The 19,672-nt window shown below is 38.6% G+C and overlaps 1 protein-coding gene and 1 pseudogene across 6 annotated transcripts in view; one reads left to right on the forward strand and one right to left on the reverse strand.

Moving 5' to 3' along the window:
* Positions 1–19,672, reverse strand: part of CCNY (cyclin Y) — a 333,147-nt gene that overhangs the window by 200,501 nt on the left and 112,974 nt on the right. The window lies entirely within an intron of this gene.
* Positions 12,109–12,862, forward strand: LOC477950 (annotated as a pseudogene).

Here is a 19,672-nt window from a genome sequence, read left to right on the forward strand (position 1 = left end):
GAAATACGTATGTGATAATGTGCAGAAGCAGAAAAATACTCAATTGTACATTAGTACACTTAATTTCAGGAACACATTTCAGTTGCAAATGTTTATATACCTTCAGCTCAGCACAGTAATAAAAATCCTATGGAAATCTTAGGCAAAATAAACTCAACAAGGGAAAGCCCAATAGAGCAGTTTTCTCAAAAGCATAAGCCAACAACTCATTCTCTTAATTTATATTTTCATAATTCTTTCCTATAAACAATTGATTTCTTCTGTGTTTTCTGAAAGCAGGAATCCCAAGTTTTCAGTGATTATTGATACAGTTCTGTTTAAGTCTTGCCAGAGACCACAGCTTTCCTAAACTCTGTCGAGCCTTTTACCCTCGGCTTTGCAAATGTGATTAACAACAAACCTACCTCTAACACCAAGCCATGTATACCCTTAATAATTTGGCCGATGCTTCCGGAAGGATTAAAAACGGAGCTGCTGAGTTCAAGGTCACAAGCAGGATCTCTGTCAAGGCTCATTTTCCCTGCTTTGTCCCTCTATCCCACTGATACCCACATGGAAGGCATCACCCACAGTCACCAGTACTTAATATACTCTTTACTAATCTTGTCCACAATACCCCGCAAAGCCATTTCTGCCTGATAATTTATTAGCTTTTTGTATGTTTAGCACTGGATTACTTCCACAAAGCAAACAGGACAGATTTCCATGATGTCAGATCACCAGTAAGTTCCTCAAGATAACAGGCAGGCTACCACTACTCCATCCTGTACACCAGAAAAGTAGAACACTGAATGATTTCTGAATATAAACAGCAATAAGATCTCAGAACTTAGTAGTGGAAAGCACACCAGTTTGCAGTCTGGAGATCTGCTCATTGAGCCCAGCCTTATGACCTCAGATAACTGAGCCTTGATTAAAGAGAGTCCAGTAAGATGATCTCTGAGGCCCCTCTGAGGATCTAAAATCTATGATTCTCCATCAAAGTCTTCTTTAATACCAACTTAAAAGGGCACTTCCCATGCCTGTAGGAAGCCTGTCCCCACCCACAGGGCCAATTTGTGGAGCAGTCAGTGCTCCAAGGCATCACTCAGCTCCACCTCGGAGGAGCACTCTGAAAACATCATAAAATGAGGATATGAGGCTGTTCTACCACACACCTGGGAATGGCAGAGATATGCCTATGACAGTTGAAAAGAGTATAAAATGAGTACCCCAGCCTATCATATCTATGAAAATAACAAGTACAGATAAGTGAACACCTGGTAGCAGAGAAAAGGAAAAAAACTCAAGACAATTTCATATAAGCAAAACAGAATAATAGCGTAGCAATTCAATTTTAAAAGCTCTTTTCTGCAAATAAGGAAAAGACTATGATTTTCCATTTTTTGCAGTAGTTTCTACAAATCAGTGCTAGACAGGAGGATAGAAACTTGAACCCCAGAAAATATACAAGACTTGCCCAAGGTCATGCAGCTAAAGACTGAGTGAACACTGTACCAGGTCTCCCAGTTCCTGGTTAGGTATTTTTCCACTACAGGACTGCCTTCCCAAATCAGCAGTTCTCATCTTTGTCATAATGACCTCTAGGCAAAAGGATCACAGCCTCATCTGTGATCAATTCCAGACTCTATCCATCTGTACTTATAAGAGTTCCTTTAGAATGTGCACCTAAATCACTCTCCCCATGATTTTACCCACTTCCTCATATTGATACAAAGATAAACAAACGGCACCCTCTAAGTAGCAACTAAGCATTTTAAACCAGCATCTATACTCTAAAGTTTTAAAAAGGGTATTGGGGGGCTGTATGTGGACTGGGAAAAATTAGAGGTCCCCTAAAAGTAGGTTTTGTTCAACGGAATTTTTAACTTCTAGTAATTGAGATTTGCCTTTTTCTGGTTTACGAAAATGATATTTAAATGGCAGAGCTGTGAAAATGTCCATTTATATAAGTGTGCCCTGACAACCATGCCCACTTCCCAACTATACTGCTTAAGACAGAAGATGCGCTCTGGCAAACAGCATGTGACTTCTCCAGAAGAGGCCACCTTTGGGAAGCCAACCTCTCTCAGAACTGCATTCCAGACATGTCTAAACTGTCCTACATTGTGTTTGTTTTACTCTGTAAAATCCATGAGATTTAAGCTCCTGTTATCTCATAAGAAATGACTCTCACTTATCATTATTATTAACTAGTATTTACTAAGTGCTTCCTTTGTACCAAATACTTTGTCTTTACTTTTATTTTTATCCCTAAAACAATTCCATGAGTTAGATATTTGTATCCTCATTTTACAGAAAAGGAAGCTGAGGCTGAAGCAAATTAAGCAAATTAAGTAAGAGGCCCAAGTTCTCACAGCTAACACATGGTAGAGCAGAGATTCTAACCTGAAATCTGACTGAAGAGATCCAGCTTGTGACCCCTGGGTCTTCCTTTCAATAAGTTTGAAGCTAAGAACAGCCAATGATACTGAGAAATATTCCTGTCTCCAGACAGGAATTCTAATTTCCCTCCTTTTTTAACTCCCTCTCCAATATAACCTACTAAAAACTCCAACTCAATCATCAACATCACTCTCCTGCTGCAAAAAAACATTCCTCACTGCCTAAGAATAAAGTTCAAATTCCCTGGCTTTCCACACGGCCTCAGACGACTTCTTCAGTATTCCCTCTTCACTCCCATATGAACCTTTTACAGTGCCAGAATTACTCTCTGAAACGCTTGCTTCAAATTCACGGTATTCGAAAAATAATTACTGGGCACCAACTGCTTATCACTTACTCCATTACTTATTGTTGAGCATCGAATAGTACTAGCACTATGCTAGACTCTGGGCTATAGTGGTAAACAGAAAGGACTTGGCCTCTGCCCTCACAGAATTGTGAAGCAAGCCTTATTCATAATACCCTCCATGTCTGGAAAGCTCATTTCATCAATTTGATGAATTGATCAAATTCATCATTTTCCATCTAGGTTCAGCTTGAGCCCTCCTCCTCCTTCTGATTGCACCCATGGTTTTCCTCCTCCAAAGTGGGTCTCGTGGCCTGCAATGATCACACAACACTATCCAAAAGTACCTTTGACATTCCTCTACAGCTATATCAGACTCAGTAATGAGCATGAAGCATGGCACAGCGCCAGGTGAATTCAAACATGTTAATCCATTTGCCTCTTCCAGCTTTTTATAAAATAATGATTTTGTAACTTTTCACTGTGAATCTTATTTCCCACATAAATTCTCTATTCTTTAATGAGCAAGTGGTTATTCCCATCCATATACAGCCCTACATTTTCTATATTCAGTACTTATTAAAAGAAAAGATCTTTTCATTATCCATTCTAAAGTTTGAGGATTTCATCTCCCTGCTAGTAATCAGGCACTGTCCCAGGCTGCTTTAGTATAGGTTCACTTCTGCCACAATTTTAAAATTAGTACTTAAAATAATGCAAGTAAATAAGCATATGTAATGATGTGCTACATAATACATCATCCGGGAAATGCAAATTAAAACAACAATGAGATACCACCACTACACACTACCACTACCTAATAAAATGACCAAAATACAAACATTAATACCACAAAATGCTGGCCAGGCTGTGGAACAGGGACTCTCATTATTAACAGAACAGTGGGAATGCAAAATGATACTCTGGAAGACAGCTACTTTGGAAGACAATTTGGTGGTTTCCTACAGAACTTAAGATATTCTTACCATCCAATCCTGCAAGCCCTCTTCTTAGTATTTACTCTAAGGAGGTGAAGACTTACCTTCACACAAACACTTACTTGCAGATGTATACAGCACTTTTTATTCATAATTACCAAACCCTGGAAGTAACCAAGATGTCCTTCAGCAAGTGAATGGATAAATAGTGATACATTCAGGAGATGGAATATTATTTAGCACTCAAAAGAAAGGAACTATCAGCCATGAAAAGACATGGAGGAATCTTTAAATGCATATTACTACATGACAGGCCAAGGGCAGGCTTACTCCAAAATGTACCACTTTGGCATACTGATTACTCAGAATAAAAGGTACTTAACAGACATCCTACCTAAGAATATTCCAACCCTCTTCTGTCCCCTAAAAGCAGGCACTAAATCTCCCATGGAAAAGCTACCCTCCTTGTACTAGGAGCTAAAGAGACATCCTTATCACCAGGGATGGGACATTTAGAGCCCAGAATGCTGTGCAAACAACCCTTGTTACTTTTTACTAATTTACTACCCCTGCCCAAATTCTGCTTAGAATTCCTTACTAATTGACATTCCCAACATTGTTTTCTTTGTCCTGTCAATTCCTTGCAGATTTATTGTCTTCTTTGTCTGAAAAGTATAAAAATTGCCTCGGTCATTTCTTTGGGTCTCAATTTCATTATTGTGCCTCTGTGCACATGTAATAAAACTCTGGTTATTTCTCCTGTTAATCTGTCTTGTGTAAATTTAGCTCTTAGCCCAGCTGGAAGACCTTAACAGATAGAAAGGAATTTTTCCTTCCCTTCAAAACCAATCTAAAAAGGCTACATACTGTGGGATTCCAACTATGTAACATTCTAGAAAAGGCCAAATTATGGAGACAGTAATAAAATGAGGGGCTGCCAAGAAGTGGGATGGAAGGAAAGAACAAACAGAAGGTGCAGAGAGGGTGTTAGGGCAGTGAAATATTCTGTACTATAATATGGTAAGGATGGATACGTGTCATTGTACATTTGTCCCAAGTCATAAAATACAGAACACCAAGAGTGGACTCTAAGATAAAGTATGTGATTATGATGTGTCAGTGTGGGCTCACCAACTGTAACAAATACACCACTCTGGTGGAGGATTTGATAATGGGGGAGGCTATGCATGGAAAGGGGAGCAGGGAATATCAGAAATCTCTGTACTTTCTTCTCAATTTTGCTGTGAACCTGCAACTGCTCTAAAAAAAGAAACTCTTTAAAAATACAGATAAATAAAAAATAACATAGGCCACTTTCTTTCGAGAAGCCTCTGAACTTGAGACCTTTCTCAAAAGTAAGATAAAAGAGCATCCTAACCAAAAATGTGAAAGAGGATGAACCACCTTTCCCAAATGCCAATTCAGAGGCAAACCCTGTGGGGAAGGTGGGAGCAATGGCAACAGGGAGCACTTTGGCAGTGTACATTAAACAAAACAAAAATCTAAATAGCTACCTATCCTCTGAGTTAGAAATTCTAATCCTAAGAATTTCCTAAGGAACAAAGCAAAGATGTGGCCCCAAAATGTATGTGATTAGTCTTCTAAGAATTTTATGTAATATAAAAATTGTATGTAATATAAAAAAGGATAACTAGATAACAGAGTCTAAAAATGATGAGACAGAAGTATGCTTATTGATATGGAAAAGTTAAAATGAAAAAGATGGAAGTTTTGTAATGGTACCCTAAAGGTACCTCTCCCCCAAGGTACCCCACAGGCAAGGAAACAAGTAACACTATTTCCACAGCAAGTCAGTTAAAACCCTTTTAGTGGAGATTTTATATCGAACACTGGACAATTCAGTTACCCTATGAAGATCTCTGTCCATACCCCTTCCATCACACTGAAACTGCTATTCAAAGTACACCACTCAAGAAACTAGCAATGTCAGCCCTAGACCTGTGCTATCCAACAACAGCCGCTAGCCATACATGGCTACATTTAGATTCTCTAAAATTAAATAAAACTTAAAATTCAGTGCCTCAGTCACACTACCCATATTTCCAGTGCTCAAAAGCCACACAGGCTGGTGGCTACCATATTAGATGGCCCATATGGAACACTTTCCTCATCACAGAAATTCTACTAGAGGGCAGGTCCTACAACAAGAGAAAGGAGTAGGCTCCAGGAAGAAAGAATGGAAGGAAATGCAGCCCAAGCCTCCACTAACCATAGCAGGGCCTATATATATACAGCAACTGCTGAAAATCCTCAAACTCCCATCTGTTAATAGAGATGTCACCAGTAACTTAAACATGAAATATGCATCTAACTGAAATGCATACAAATGCATTTTTGAGGTGGAAACATACAAATGTTAACCTTAGTCCAGTGATATGTACATGGTACAAAAAGACTTCTGTACTGTTACTGGGAATTTCAAAAATAAACAAAACCTCATTTCTTAAATTTAGATCTAAATCAGCATTAAAGCATTTGATCACTCAACTTGTACATGAAGCCCCAAATCACGTGCTGCTTTTTGCAAAATAAAAGACTCTAATTTATTCTCAAAAAGTAAATCATTGCTGCCATCCCATCAAGAAAATATATGTGTAAATATATGTGTAATATATATTTTAGAAAGCCAGTGACCTCACTTAGATGCACTTAGTGCACGTATGTACACAAACTGGTATCTTTGCATATTTCTACACATATGGATACAGAAGATGAGAAAGAACAAGTATGCATTTACTAAACACACTCTAACACAGCATCTCCATCCTCCTGAGATACATCAACTCTTAATTTTTCAGGTCAATGAACATGAACAAGGAATTCAACCATCTAAAAAGAGAATCTATTCCCATTCCCTACAACAGATAAATAAATGTCTTTTATCTGGTTTTGTGATACACTAATAATGCAATAGCTGATAAAAACAGCTTACTCATTTTTAACTTCTTTTGAAAGAATTTTCAGATTACAGAAGAATTTATAAAATTTCAGAGTTCCAATATTATATCCTTTACTCAGCTTCTCCTATGGTTAATACCTTATATAGGCAGGGTATAATCTTCAAACTAATATAACTAGCTAAAGATTTTATTTAGATTAATAATTATTTTCCTTTTATCTAATACTACACCTAACTGGAAATTTCTATCAATGATTAATGGGGGCAAAAGAGAACTGACAATTCAGAACCAAGGGAAGTTAACCAAAAACATCTCAACTTGCAATAGGTAACCTGATGGCAGGTAATCCTGACAGTAACAACATAAAAACCAGAGACCATTTCAGCTCTGGTTATTTATTCTTCTGTGACTTTTAATTTGTGGAGTTTATAATTTATTCAATTGGTAGTAGGAAGCACAGAAATGTATCCTTATTTGTTAAGCACAGAAGAAATAAATCTAGGTTTTCTTTTGACCTTAAGATATTAACGCTGCAGTAAAATAGCCAACCACTTATTCTACCCATGTCTATATCATGAGGACAGTTAAAAATAAATGTGTAAATATAGTTTTTTTCTTTTCTAGCTAAGTATCAAATTTACATTACTCTTGTAGCTTTTAATTTCAAAAGTCCTCCAGAGAAGATCAACAATGTCCTCCAGGAAAGATAATCTATCTTTATTTATACTCCATAAACCTCACCAGCTCAATAAACATTACGAGGTAAGTGTGAGATAGAACTGACTCTTAAATACGAAGCCTAGTGATAAAAACCTTTCACCTGTATTTAGAATTTTCCACCTTCTAAAGCATTAATGTCCAAATTTCAGTATGATGCAAAATACATTTAAGTTGACTGTTAAACATATCCTAAATGGCTAATCTCAAAAGCATATATATAGTGTACTTGGACTTATACCAGCACTAAGTGAACTCACAATAAAAAATTTCCACATTTCAGGGCACCTGGATGGCTCAGTCAGTTAAGCATCCAACTCTTGATTTCAGTTCAGGTTATGATCTCAGGGTTTTGAGATTGAGCCCTGTGTAGGGTCCTCTCTCTCTCTCTCTCTGCCCCTCCCCATCCCTGTGTGTGTTCTCTCTCCTTCTCTAAACACTAAAAAAAAAAAAAAAAAATTCCACATTTCAACAAGGCCCTAATTGTCAGAACCATTCGTCAGGGGCAGCCCGGGTGGTGCAGCGGTTTAGTCCCCCACCTGCAGCCCAGGGTGTGATCCTGGAGACCGGGATCAAGTCCCTGCATGGAGCATGCTTCTCCCTGTTTGTGTCTGCCTCTCTCTCTCAATAAATAAAACCTAAAAAAAAAAAAAAAAAAAAAAAAGTACCATTTCTCAGATTTATGCAGCCTTTGCCTTGATTAAAGACCTCAAGTTGTAAAAGAAGATGGGTTTTTTTTAAGATTTTATTTATTTATTTGAAAGAGAGTGTTCATGTGCGCACACAAGTATGGGGGAGGGGTGGAGGGAGAGAGAGAAGCAGACTCCCCAAAGCACTGGGAGCCAGGCACGGTGCTCCATCCCAGGACTCTGAGATCATAATCTGGGCCAAACCCAGATGCTTAGCAGACTGAGCCACCCAAGGCACCCCAAAGATCTTTTCTTCAAAATGTAATAATTACATGACAGCATTAATAGGCTAATCTCTAAAGAACCCATATTTTTGGAAAAACATAAAAATGGTAACTAGAGAAAATGAAGTACAAAAACAAAATTCACAGAAATAAATTGCCTAATAAGCACACTAATGTAAGTAACATTTATATTAGAGCTTTCACATAAGAATTGAAAACTTTTTATATGAAAACTTAGAAAATAAAGGTATAATATAAATTTATAGGTATCTGCAGCCAGAACTGTCCGAGTCCTAATGAGAAGGCAGTAACTGGACATTAATCTGGTATCATAGGCAGTCCACAAGCCAGCAAAATGTGTGTGGTAATGAAGCAGGGAAAGCAAAAAATAGCATAACAGCTAAAGAAGAAAAAATCAGTGGATATTTTATAAGCCCATTAAAAACAGGATATTTCAAAAAGAATGGTATATTGAAGTCAAATGGACAAGATAATTTGTTATAGATTTGTTATTAGATACCCATGATACTAATCACCACCCCATCAACAGCATCATCATAGCTACAAATCACTGAGAACCTGCCATGCATGAGTCAAAGTCTATTCTTGTGTCTATCAACATCTCTAGGTAGCTATTCTCTGTAATTTACAGAATAGTAAATTAGGGGCTGCAAGATTTCCCACAACCTTACTATGGGATCAAATAATTTGCCTTGAGTCACACAGAGCTAGTCTCACATCTCGGTTTTTCCATTTCACTCATCATTAGAATGACCTTGGGCAAATATTTTAACCTTTTAACTACTTAACTGTGACATTATGTTACATCGGTTTTGTTATTTAAAAAAAATACTTTATTTATTGTAGATCATTTGTGTAATTGATGCAGTACTTTATTCTTTTTTTGCAGTACTTTATTCTTAAATAAAAGAACAGATTGCTTACAAATTTTTAAATTAAAAAATTCAAAACGGTTTAGAAAATCATCTTTAATATTTTACACTACTATGAATATGAATTCAAAGATTATCCTAATGATCTGACTCTTCTATCACAAAATATTTTTAAATTAGTTAAACACATAACATTTTTAACCAATTTAAAAACATATGTCTGGTGGTCAAAAATTGGTATATCTCATTGCATGAGAGACAAATACAATGGAAAATTTAGTCAACTTTCCATTTTGGTGTTATGTAGAACAATGGCAGCTTGAATAACCTAAAGACAAGAATTCAAAAAAAAAAAAAATTGTTAAATGTGAGTACTTCAATCTCACCCCTGCATGCCTGTTCTCTTCTTCAGAAGGATGGGGAATATTGGGTGAAAGGGCTAAAAGACCAGAAGTCATATGAGATAAGAGATCAAAAATCTCAAACCACAAAAGCACTGTTAACATACATCTCTCATCAAGGAAACTAGTTATAAATCTGGATCCTCCCATCATCTCTTTGACACCAACCTGGGGATGAGAACATTCAGATCTTTCCACATTGCCTGGATTAGAAAATTTTATTAACAGCAAGTCTATAAGATGAATTTTAGAAAACCTGTTTATCACTTACCACTGAAAAAGACTGAATAAGCCTGCCTAAACTCAAAAATTTCACCTTCTCCCTTTTCAAAGCCAATTCTTCCTCCTTACTTCTCCAACCTCCCCTCACTAAAACAGCATTCAACCAGTCCCCAAAGATGCAGGGTCAACTCTGACTCCTTCCTTTTTCTCTTACACCATTAGGCACAAAATTATATTGCTGCTTCATTCATTTCTTTCAACGACGATTTCATAACTACTCAGTATCAGGTGGGTGGGGAATACAAAGACTTTTTTGTAAAGTCTGTGCTCTGACTCTTAGCACATTTGCAATGTCAGAGTGGGGGGAGGGGAGTATGGCAGCAGCAGGATGGCTTCTATGGATAACTTCCTTTCCAATCCAACTATCCCACACTCAGACTTTCTCAGTGAACCAATGCCACTGATCTTTACTGTTTCCGATCTTTTCCCATTCCCATCTAGTTCTCATGTCTCCAACATATTAACCTTCCTAGGGCCACTTTGATCAAGTGAGCCTACTATCCAAAAAACCTGACACTCCCTAACTTGGCATTCAGGACCCTACACATGAACTCGTTAGGCTGTGACAGGCCCAAGACTTGTCCAGACTATTCTTCCCCTCTTCTGAACTGACTCCATTCACCATGACCCAAATAAATCCTGTAGTTTCCCCACCTCTAGGCCTTTCCTATTGTTATTCCCCATCTATCTGAAATGTATTACATTTTCACAAGAACCACCCACCCAAAAGACCCAGCCCAACCCATTCTTCCATGAAGCTATCTTAGATCACATGAGGCAAAAGGTATCTCTGCCACATTTGATATCTTACAGCACATTCTTTTTGGTTTGATTTTAGCATCTACTTTTATAACTAATGCAGTACTTATGATACAGTGCCTTAAACGATAACATGTATACTTCTCATCTTTCACAATTAGAATTTCACGACCTAGTCAAATTTAGTGACCTAGAATCAGAGGCCATATCTCATGTATCTTTGTAATAACTTGTGTATTTAATAAACTATTATGGTCCTCAGTATATGTTCAATATTATTTCTTAATTAATCAATGAAGATTTCAGTAAGCAAACTGACAATTCTCAAACCTACATTGCAAATTACCCACATATACCTGAAAAATAACAAGCAGGTTTTTTTTTAATTCCTACCTACTACTTGTCAAGTTTTATTCCTTTGCCTCAAAAAAATTGACCTTTAGAAATGCTTCCTAAGGAAATGCCTCCAAAGACATAAGAATATATTATTATTTAAGAGGTTTTTAAAAAGAAAGAAAAACCTAAAGGACAAAAATCTAAATTCTTAGATTCAATGCTACCATAATTAGTATTGTCATGAGCAATCTAAATAAGTTACAGAACTGATATACTTGCAGCAACTGGGTGGCTCAGTAGGTTAAGTGTCTGCCTTCAGCTCTGGGTTTTGGGATTGAGACCTCCGTTGGGCTCCCTGTTCAGCAGAGTCTGCTTCCACCCTTTCCCTCTGCCCCTCCCCTGCTTGTGCGCACGCTCTCTCTCTCTCTCTCTCTCTCTCTCCCTCTCCCTCTAATAAATAACAAAAATCTTTTAAAAAGTACAACCTGGGGCAGCCCTGGTGGCTTAGTGGTTTAACGCCACCTTTAGCCTGGGGTGTGATCCTGGAGACCTGGGATCGAGTCCCACGTAGGGCTCCCTGCATGGGGCCTGCTCCTCCCTCTGCCTGTGTCTCTGTATCTCTCATGAATAAATAAATAAAATCTTTTAAAAATAAAAATAATAAAATAAAAAGTACAACCTATAGTAATGTTAATTTACGTTAGATTATTTTGAATTATTAGAATTATTATTTTATAGTAAGAGAAAAAGAAAATTAGGAGGTCATAGTTATAGCATTACTCCAATTCAAAGGCTTGTTTGGAGGTTCTAGCAGGGGAGTGCAGCTACTCCTATACCCTTGACAGAATAGTCCTCCTCTATCAGGGAAGGTAGCCCTCTTCAGCCAAGGATAGCTTCAGGAGGGATGCACAAAGAGCAGTAAGGAGGGAAGGGGACACCAACCTAGCCAGCCAGCTCAGTCAAATCAACTATGGTGGTCAATGGAGTGACAGATGTCACAGCCAGATCGCCCCCACATCCTCCATGACCCCAAATTGAAAGGAATACACATCTAAGTCTATGTATACAAAATAAATGTATTTGAGAGATATGAACCAGTGAATAAACAGATGAAAAATACCTGTATTTTAGTAATCTCCCAGCACATAAACTTGCTTTCTGACCCATAAACCTGTATTTTTTTTTTTTAATTTTTTAACAGATACATGTAGGGTAGGCCGCTTCAGGATGAAGCTGAACATCTCCTTCCCAGCTACTGGCTGCCAGAAACTCATTGAAGTGGATGATGAGCGCAAACTGCGTACCTTTTATGAGAAGCCTATGGCCACAGAAGTTGCTGCCGATGCTCTGGGCAAGGAATGGAAGGGTTACGTGGCGCGAATCAGTGGTGGCAATGACAAACAAGGCTCCCCCATGAAGCAGGGTGTCTTGACCCATGGCCGTGTCTGCCTGCTGCTGAGTAAGGGGCATTCCTGCTACGGACCCAGGAGGACGGGAGAGAGGAAGCGCAAATCTGTTCGGGGTTGCATTGTGGATGCCAATCTCAGTGTTCTCAATTTGGTTATTGTAAAAAAAGGGGAGAAGGATATTCCTGGACTCACTGATACTGCTGTGCCTCGTCGCCTGGGGCCCAAAAGAGCCAGCAGAATCCGAAATCTTTTGAATCTGTCAAAAGAAAACGATGTCCACCAGTATGTTGTTAGAAAGCCCCTAAACAAAGAAGGTAAGAAACCTAGAACCAAAGCACCCAAGATTCAGCGTCTTGTTACTCCACGTGTCCTCCAACACAAACGTCGGCGTATTGCTTTGAAGAAACAGCATACTAAGTAAAATAAGGAAGAGACTGCAGAATATGCTAAACTTTTGGCCAAGAGAATGAAGGAGGCCAAAGAAAAACGCCACGAACAGATTACCAAGAGACGGAGGCTGTCCTCTCTGAGAGCTTCTACCTCTGAGTCCAGTCAAAAATGAGATTTTCTAAGAGTGACAAAATAAATAAGATCAGACACCAAATAAATAAATAAATAAATAAATAAATAAATAAATAATAAATAAATAAATGTATCTACACATATCATTAGGGTGTTTTGTTCATATTAATATAAAGTAATAGTGTAAAATACTTTTAAAAAAGCATTGCTCTGCATGGTGGGATTATAGGTAATATTTTTCTATAGGCTTCTCTAAATTTTCTACAGTGAATATGCTGCTTCTGTAATCAAGGAAATAACAAATATTGTCTTTAAAAACAGAATCAGGGATCCCTGGGTGGCGCAGCGGTTTGGCGCCTGCCTTTGGCCCAGGGCGCGATCCTGGAGACCCGGGATCGAATCCCACGTCAGGCTCCCGGTGCATGGAGCCTGCTTCTCCCTCTGCCTAAGTCTCTGCCTCTCTCTCTCTCTCTCTCTCTCTCTCTCTCTCTGTGACTATCATAAATAAATTTTTAAAAAAAAATAAAAAATAAAAATAAAAAAATAAAAACAAAATCATTCATTTTGGTCTCATAAAGGTAAATACAATTTGACAGTTCAGCTTCTGGATCAATCTTATCCATATCACATTTAAGCTTAAATGGTAACACAGATTCACCAAAAATTAAGTATCAAAACACAGATCCTTCCAGCAACTCCATTTCTGGATATATACCCAAAAGAATTAAAAGCAAGGATCCAAGCAGACGTTTATACAGCCACATCTGCAGAAACATTACTCATGATAGTTAAAAGATGGAAGGAATCCAAATGTCCATCAACAGATGAGTACACAAAATGTGATATATACATATAATGGAATATTATTCCGCCTTAAAAAGGAATGAAATTCTGATAGATGCTATACCCTGACATTATGCTAAGTGAAATAATCCAATCATAAAAGACAGGTATTGTATATGGGGGTACATATATGAGATACTGGGAGCAGTCAGGCAGAAAGACAGAAAGCAAAAAGGTAGCCAGGGGGAAGAAGACGGAGATGGAATTATTATTTAGTAAGTACAGAGTTTCAGTTTAGGAAAATGAGAAAGTTCTGGGGAATGACAGTGCTGATGCCTGTACAACAATGTCAATGTACCTAAATGGCTCTGAACTATACACTGAAAAATGGTTTTACGGTTATGTATAACTTTGCCACAATTAAAAACACACACACAGTTGTTTAAAATGACAACGTTTGCAGAAATCCAGTGACTCTGTATATATCATGGATAGCCTAACCTAGGATTTTCAAGCAAATGGCATCTATAATTTTTTTTTAAGATTTTATTTATTTGGGATCCCTGGGTGGCGCAGCGGTTTGGCGCCTGCCTTTGGCCCAGGGCATGATCCTGGAGACCCGGGATCGAATCCCACATCAGGCTCCCGGTGCATGGAGCCTGCTTCTCCCTCTGCCTGTGTCTCTGCCTCTCTCTCTCTCTCTCTCTGTGACTATCATAATAAATAAATAAATAAATAAAATAAAATAAAAAAATTAAAAAAAAAAAAGATTTTATTTATTTGACAGAGAGCATAAGCAGGAGGAGTGGCAGGCAGAGGAGATGAAGAGGCAAGTTCCCCACCGAGCAGGGAGCCCAATGTGGAGCTGGATCCCAGGACCCTGAGATCGGGACCTGAAATGAAGGCAAACCTTAACCGACTGAGCCACCCAGGCACTCCAACATCCATGAATTTAGATTAGATGTGAAGAACAGAGTAGACAGAACAAAGGCTCTCAGAACAACCTTATACACATTCACATAATAGCTTATTACAGAATAGACCTCTATACAGGTGGGACAGGACAATGCGAAATACAATAGCCTGAAGGACAATTAGAGGCAATACAACTATTTTGTGTGGAGTTATCAATCACATCACAAAATGAAAGAGGTACAGAAGAATGCTCTGCCATGGTGCCCCAGACACCCTGCATTTATCCAAATAGTCCATGTAGACAAGATCTGAACCACAGTTGATATGACTTGGAGGAATATCTTACGATCCTCCTGTATCACGGGGGGGGGGGGGGGGGGGGTCTAAGGAGCCACTAAGAGGTTGTCTTAGTCCATCTATACTGCTATTAACAAAATATCACAAGTGGATAGCTTACAAACAACAGATATTTATGTCTAACAGTTCTGGAAGGTAGAAGTCGAAGATCAGGGTGCCAGCATGGTTGGGTGAGGGCCCTTTTCTGGGTTGCAGACTTCTGTGTCCTCACGTGGTAGAAGTGGCTAAGGATCTCTTTGGAGTCTCTTTTATTATAAGGTACTAATCCCAATCCTGAGGGCACCATCCTCAGAACTTAAGGTCCTCCCAAAAGCCCCACATTCCAATACTAGTGTTAAGATTGCAACACTGAACAGGGCAGGGAGGCAACATTCAGATTAGCCTCCCTGTCTCTCTGGTGGCTGCCATGAGACGGGTTCTCACTGCCTCCTGGGTTCTGGTGAAGTATGGGGCTCTCTGTACATTCCTCCACTCCGCACCAAATAGAGTTCCAAAATATAAACCCACTTAGCTGCAATCTAGACTTGGCTTCCTGGCAGTAGTGTATCCCATGACACATGCCAATACACTGGCCCCTCTTACTTCAGCATCACCCTGCTTGGTATGTTGGAAAAAGATTACAGGAAGCTGGCACCTTTCACTTATTCTTTTTTCTGTTTGTAGGTAATCAACCACCTAAATCTAAAAGTAATTTGTTTTTTCTTTACTGATAAAATTGGTCAGGCCTTGGCCTTGCCTTGTCTTACAGGTGTGAGTTCAACAAGAAGTAGTCACAAATGGCACCAAGTTCTTGAGACTACTGCTACAAACCAAATGGTAATCTTTACATGTAAGCGGGATAAAGCAGACAGTTGTTAAAATTCACCTTCTCAATTTCACTTGTTCTTATGTGCGGTATGTAGCCTTACCTTCCTGCACTAAACCCATCCTTAAGAGCAGATACAGGGGCGCCTGGGTGGCTCAGTGGTTGAGCATCTGCCTTTGGCTCAAGACGTGATCCCGGGGTCCTGGGATGGAGTCCCGTACCAGGCACCCTGCAGGAAGCCTGCTTCTCCCTCTGCCTGTGTCTCTGCCTCTCTCTCTCTGTCTCTCATGAATAAACAAAATCTTTAAAGAAAAAAAGAAAAATAAAGCAGAGACATGCTCTCTTCTACTTTCCTATATAATTTTATCAGCTCCAGATAGATAGCATTATGCATTGGCAGTACTCAGTAAGTATTGCTGACCACATGTCATTTAGTCCCTGAGCTACAAGCAGATAAGGTGCTACTCTTTGATTTCATAGAAACAACAAGCAAAATCATGACAGTTTAAAAAAAGAGAGATGTATTTAAGGTCACATTTTCAGGAATCATGATTTGCTACTGATACTATGTGATATTCTATAAGGAAAACATTACATCCATATTTTTTAAGAGGGAAGAAAATTTTTTTTCCCACACCAAGAGAAAAATGATTTCTACAAAGCAAAAATCCTGCCAGAAACTAAGGAAGTGCTCAGGAACAATTAGGACATATCTAAGGAATATAGTTTGGAAAGGAACCAGTTTAAAGAGGCTCCCACCACCAAATCTGGTGCTGGGACAAGTCCAGCAATAAAAAATAAGAAGAGATTACAACTCACCAAATAAGAATCCATGACTCCATACTGATTTTTATACAATGGGGAGAAGGAAGAGCTCTTCCTTACACTGCCTACCAAAAAACAGAGAAGGAACTAAAAAATTATTAATGGACATTACAACTAATGAGTGAAAGCTTGATAAGAAATAGAATACTTACATAGTCTCAATCTCCCCACAAATTACTTATTATTATTAATTAAAGCTACATTACACTGAAGAAACCTGAATGGTACCACTCCTCAACCAAACAAAAAACAACATCACCAATGATGAGACAAACGGCATGTGCCTCTTCATGTATCACTTCTGTGGTATTCCTGCCAAAAATGTATATACAACCTGAACCTAATCAAGAAAAAACATCAGACAAACCCAAATTGAGTGATATTTTACAAAATAACTGGCCTGTGCCCTTTAAAAATGCCAAGGTTGTAAAACAAAAAGAAATGTTTACTAGCTGTAAAATGAATGCAGTATCTCTAGTTGTTCAAATATTTACTGAGCAACTACTATGTGTCAAGGACTGTTCTAGATAATGGGAATATTATGATGGGCAAGACACACACTGTCCCTATCCTCATGAGTTTATATTCTGGGGGAGACAGACAACAAATAGGCAAACAAAGTGAGGTAAGAAAATGATAGAACTGCCACAGTGATGAGAGTTCCTTTCCCTGAATTGTGTTTCTAGGGATAGACCCCCGAGGAGGTGACACAGGTTGCCCAAGAGCCAACAAGGTAGTTATCTTTGGGAAGATCTTGCAAAGTAGAAGCTATAACAAGTGCACAAACCTTGGACCAGGACAAGCTTGGTAGTGTGACAAACATCAAGTAAGTCCTTGTGGCTGGAGTCGCTATATGAGAAAGGAGATTTATGTGGCAAGCAGGGACAGAATAAGGACTGTGAGCCATGAGGAGGAGTTTGTGCTTTACTCTAACTACAATAGGAGCCAAAGTAGGTTTTTACGCAGGGCAGTGACATGATCAACTCCACATCTGTTAAGGGGAAAGAGACAGGATTAGAAGAAAGAACAGCCTGAAGAGAGTAAAGCAAAAGAAGCAATTAATAATAATAAGCCAGAGAACTTGCTCCATCTTCCCAGAGATTCCTGCAACTGCAATACAGAGTCTTTTTTCCTCTACCAGATTCTAACAGGAAATAGCAGCACTATTACCAAATCTAAATCTACAATAATGGTGTATTATGTGAGTAATACATTAGGATAAATAATTGGAGTAGATTTTTCCAGAGCAGCACCACCCAGCAAACCTTACTGAACCCAAGTTAAGTGGACCCTGCCATAACCAGAATCACTCTTCTGGTCTCCACATCCGCCCTGCCCCAGTGGCACTTGCCTTGCTTCCCCCATTCATATATACCACCAGCTTCCCCACTCAGAGACTTCTGAGAGCTGTTAAGAGAGCTATCTACCACACAGCAATTCCCAGACAACTATGTCAGTCTCAACTTTTAATCAACAAAACAATGCTTTAACATATATAAAGGTTAGCATTTACCACATACTTAATCTGCTTTAATTGCTGCTACTACTGGACGGCTCAAATCAAACTCTAAGGACAAAACTCAAAACTAATCTCCTGATTAATCTACAAAGCAAAAAGAAAATTACTCCCAGGAAAGGCCTTCGGTGTCTATCTTCATAATACAAAATATTTTACAGCTGGGCAGCCCGGATGGCTCAGCGGTTTAGCACCGCCTTTGGCCCGGGGTGTGATCCTGGAGACCAGGGATCGAGTCCCATGTTGGGCTCCCTGCATGGGGCCTGCTTCTCCCCCTGCCTGTGTCTCTGCTTCTTTCTCTCTGTGTGTCTCTCATGAATAAATAAATAAAATCTTTAAAAAAATATATTTTACAGCTATGTCAAAGTATGTACTATTTTTAAATGCTATGGAAGTAAATATGCAAAAATGTCAATAAAAATCTTTGCTTCTTTATAATTTATTTAAATCAATTAGATTGATTTAAAGCATGGTTTATGTGAAGACACTAAATGGGCAGTTTTAGAACAGAAGAGAAAATGCTAATTTCAAGTTACATAAACTGCTAAAAAAAAAAATCTAAGATAGGAAAGTTGACAGATGTTCACAGTATTAGAATGTTTTGTAAAAAAATAGATAAATCTGAAATTTATAAGGGGCAAGTTCAAAAAGAAAGAGAAATAAATTGTAATTTTATTCAAAACTTACTGATCTTCTAGCTTTCGAGTTAACAAAAGTCTCAAAAACATTTCTGTTAATTTCTTAATATAAACAATCATGTTTTTCTGCTAAGGTTGGTCTTGTCAAAAATGAACTCCCCGCGGAGTTTTACCTAAATTAATTCATCTTAGGTCTACTATTTTGGGAGTATATTGGGAATGTCTTAGGAAAACCAAAACATGTATTTTAAAAACAAAATATGAGGGATCCCTGGGTGGCGCAGCGGTTTGGCGCCTGCCTTTGGCCCAGGGCGTGATCCTGGAGACCCGGGATCGAATCCCACATCGGGCTCCCGGTGCATGGAGCCTGCTTCTCCCTCTGCCTGTGTCTCTGCGCCTCTCTCTCTCTCTGTGACTATCATAAATAAATTAATTAATTTAAAAAAATAAAAATAAAAAAATAAAAAATAAAAACAAAATATGAGAAAATTACTTCTGTCCTTCACTGGGCTTCCCCCAACCATTTACTATCCTCTCCAACCTCACCCCTTGTATTCATTCCCCACAACAAACAATGGTAAGTCTTCCTGTCCATACTCAACCTTGACCTTGACCATGTCATAGATGAGTCTTCCTGTCCATACTCAACCTTGACCTTCACCATGTCATAGATGACTGGACACCTTTCACAGGGGGAGCCATCCTATCAACTAATTTAAGTGAACTCAATCCTTTCTCTTAGGAAATCGGAACAGAGCTTCTAGTCAGTCTTTTGCAGACCTAGAATTGAAGACATTGAGGTAGCCATTTGCTACCGTGTATAGAGGAAGAAAAGAAGCTATTTTATAATAAAGATTCACAGAAAAATAAATAAACATAGAGAAAGATAAGATCAATTAAAACTGACAAGAGAATTTAAAAGTAAAATATTGAAAGAAATAGCTGCCTCAGTTCCTACAAGCTATCTAACTCCCAATTCCAAGTAAGACTCAGGTATGTTCTGCGCCATTG

Source organism: Canis lupus, chromosome 2 (assembly GCF_011100685.1).
Source record: "Canis lupus familiaris isolate Mischka breed German Shepherd chromosome 2, alternate assembly UU_Cfam_GSD_1.0, whole genome shotgun sequence".
In the NCBI taxonomy this organism is placed as follows: domain Eukaryota; kingdom Metazoa; phylum Chordata; class Mammalia; order Carnivora; family Canidae; genus Canis; species Canis lupus.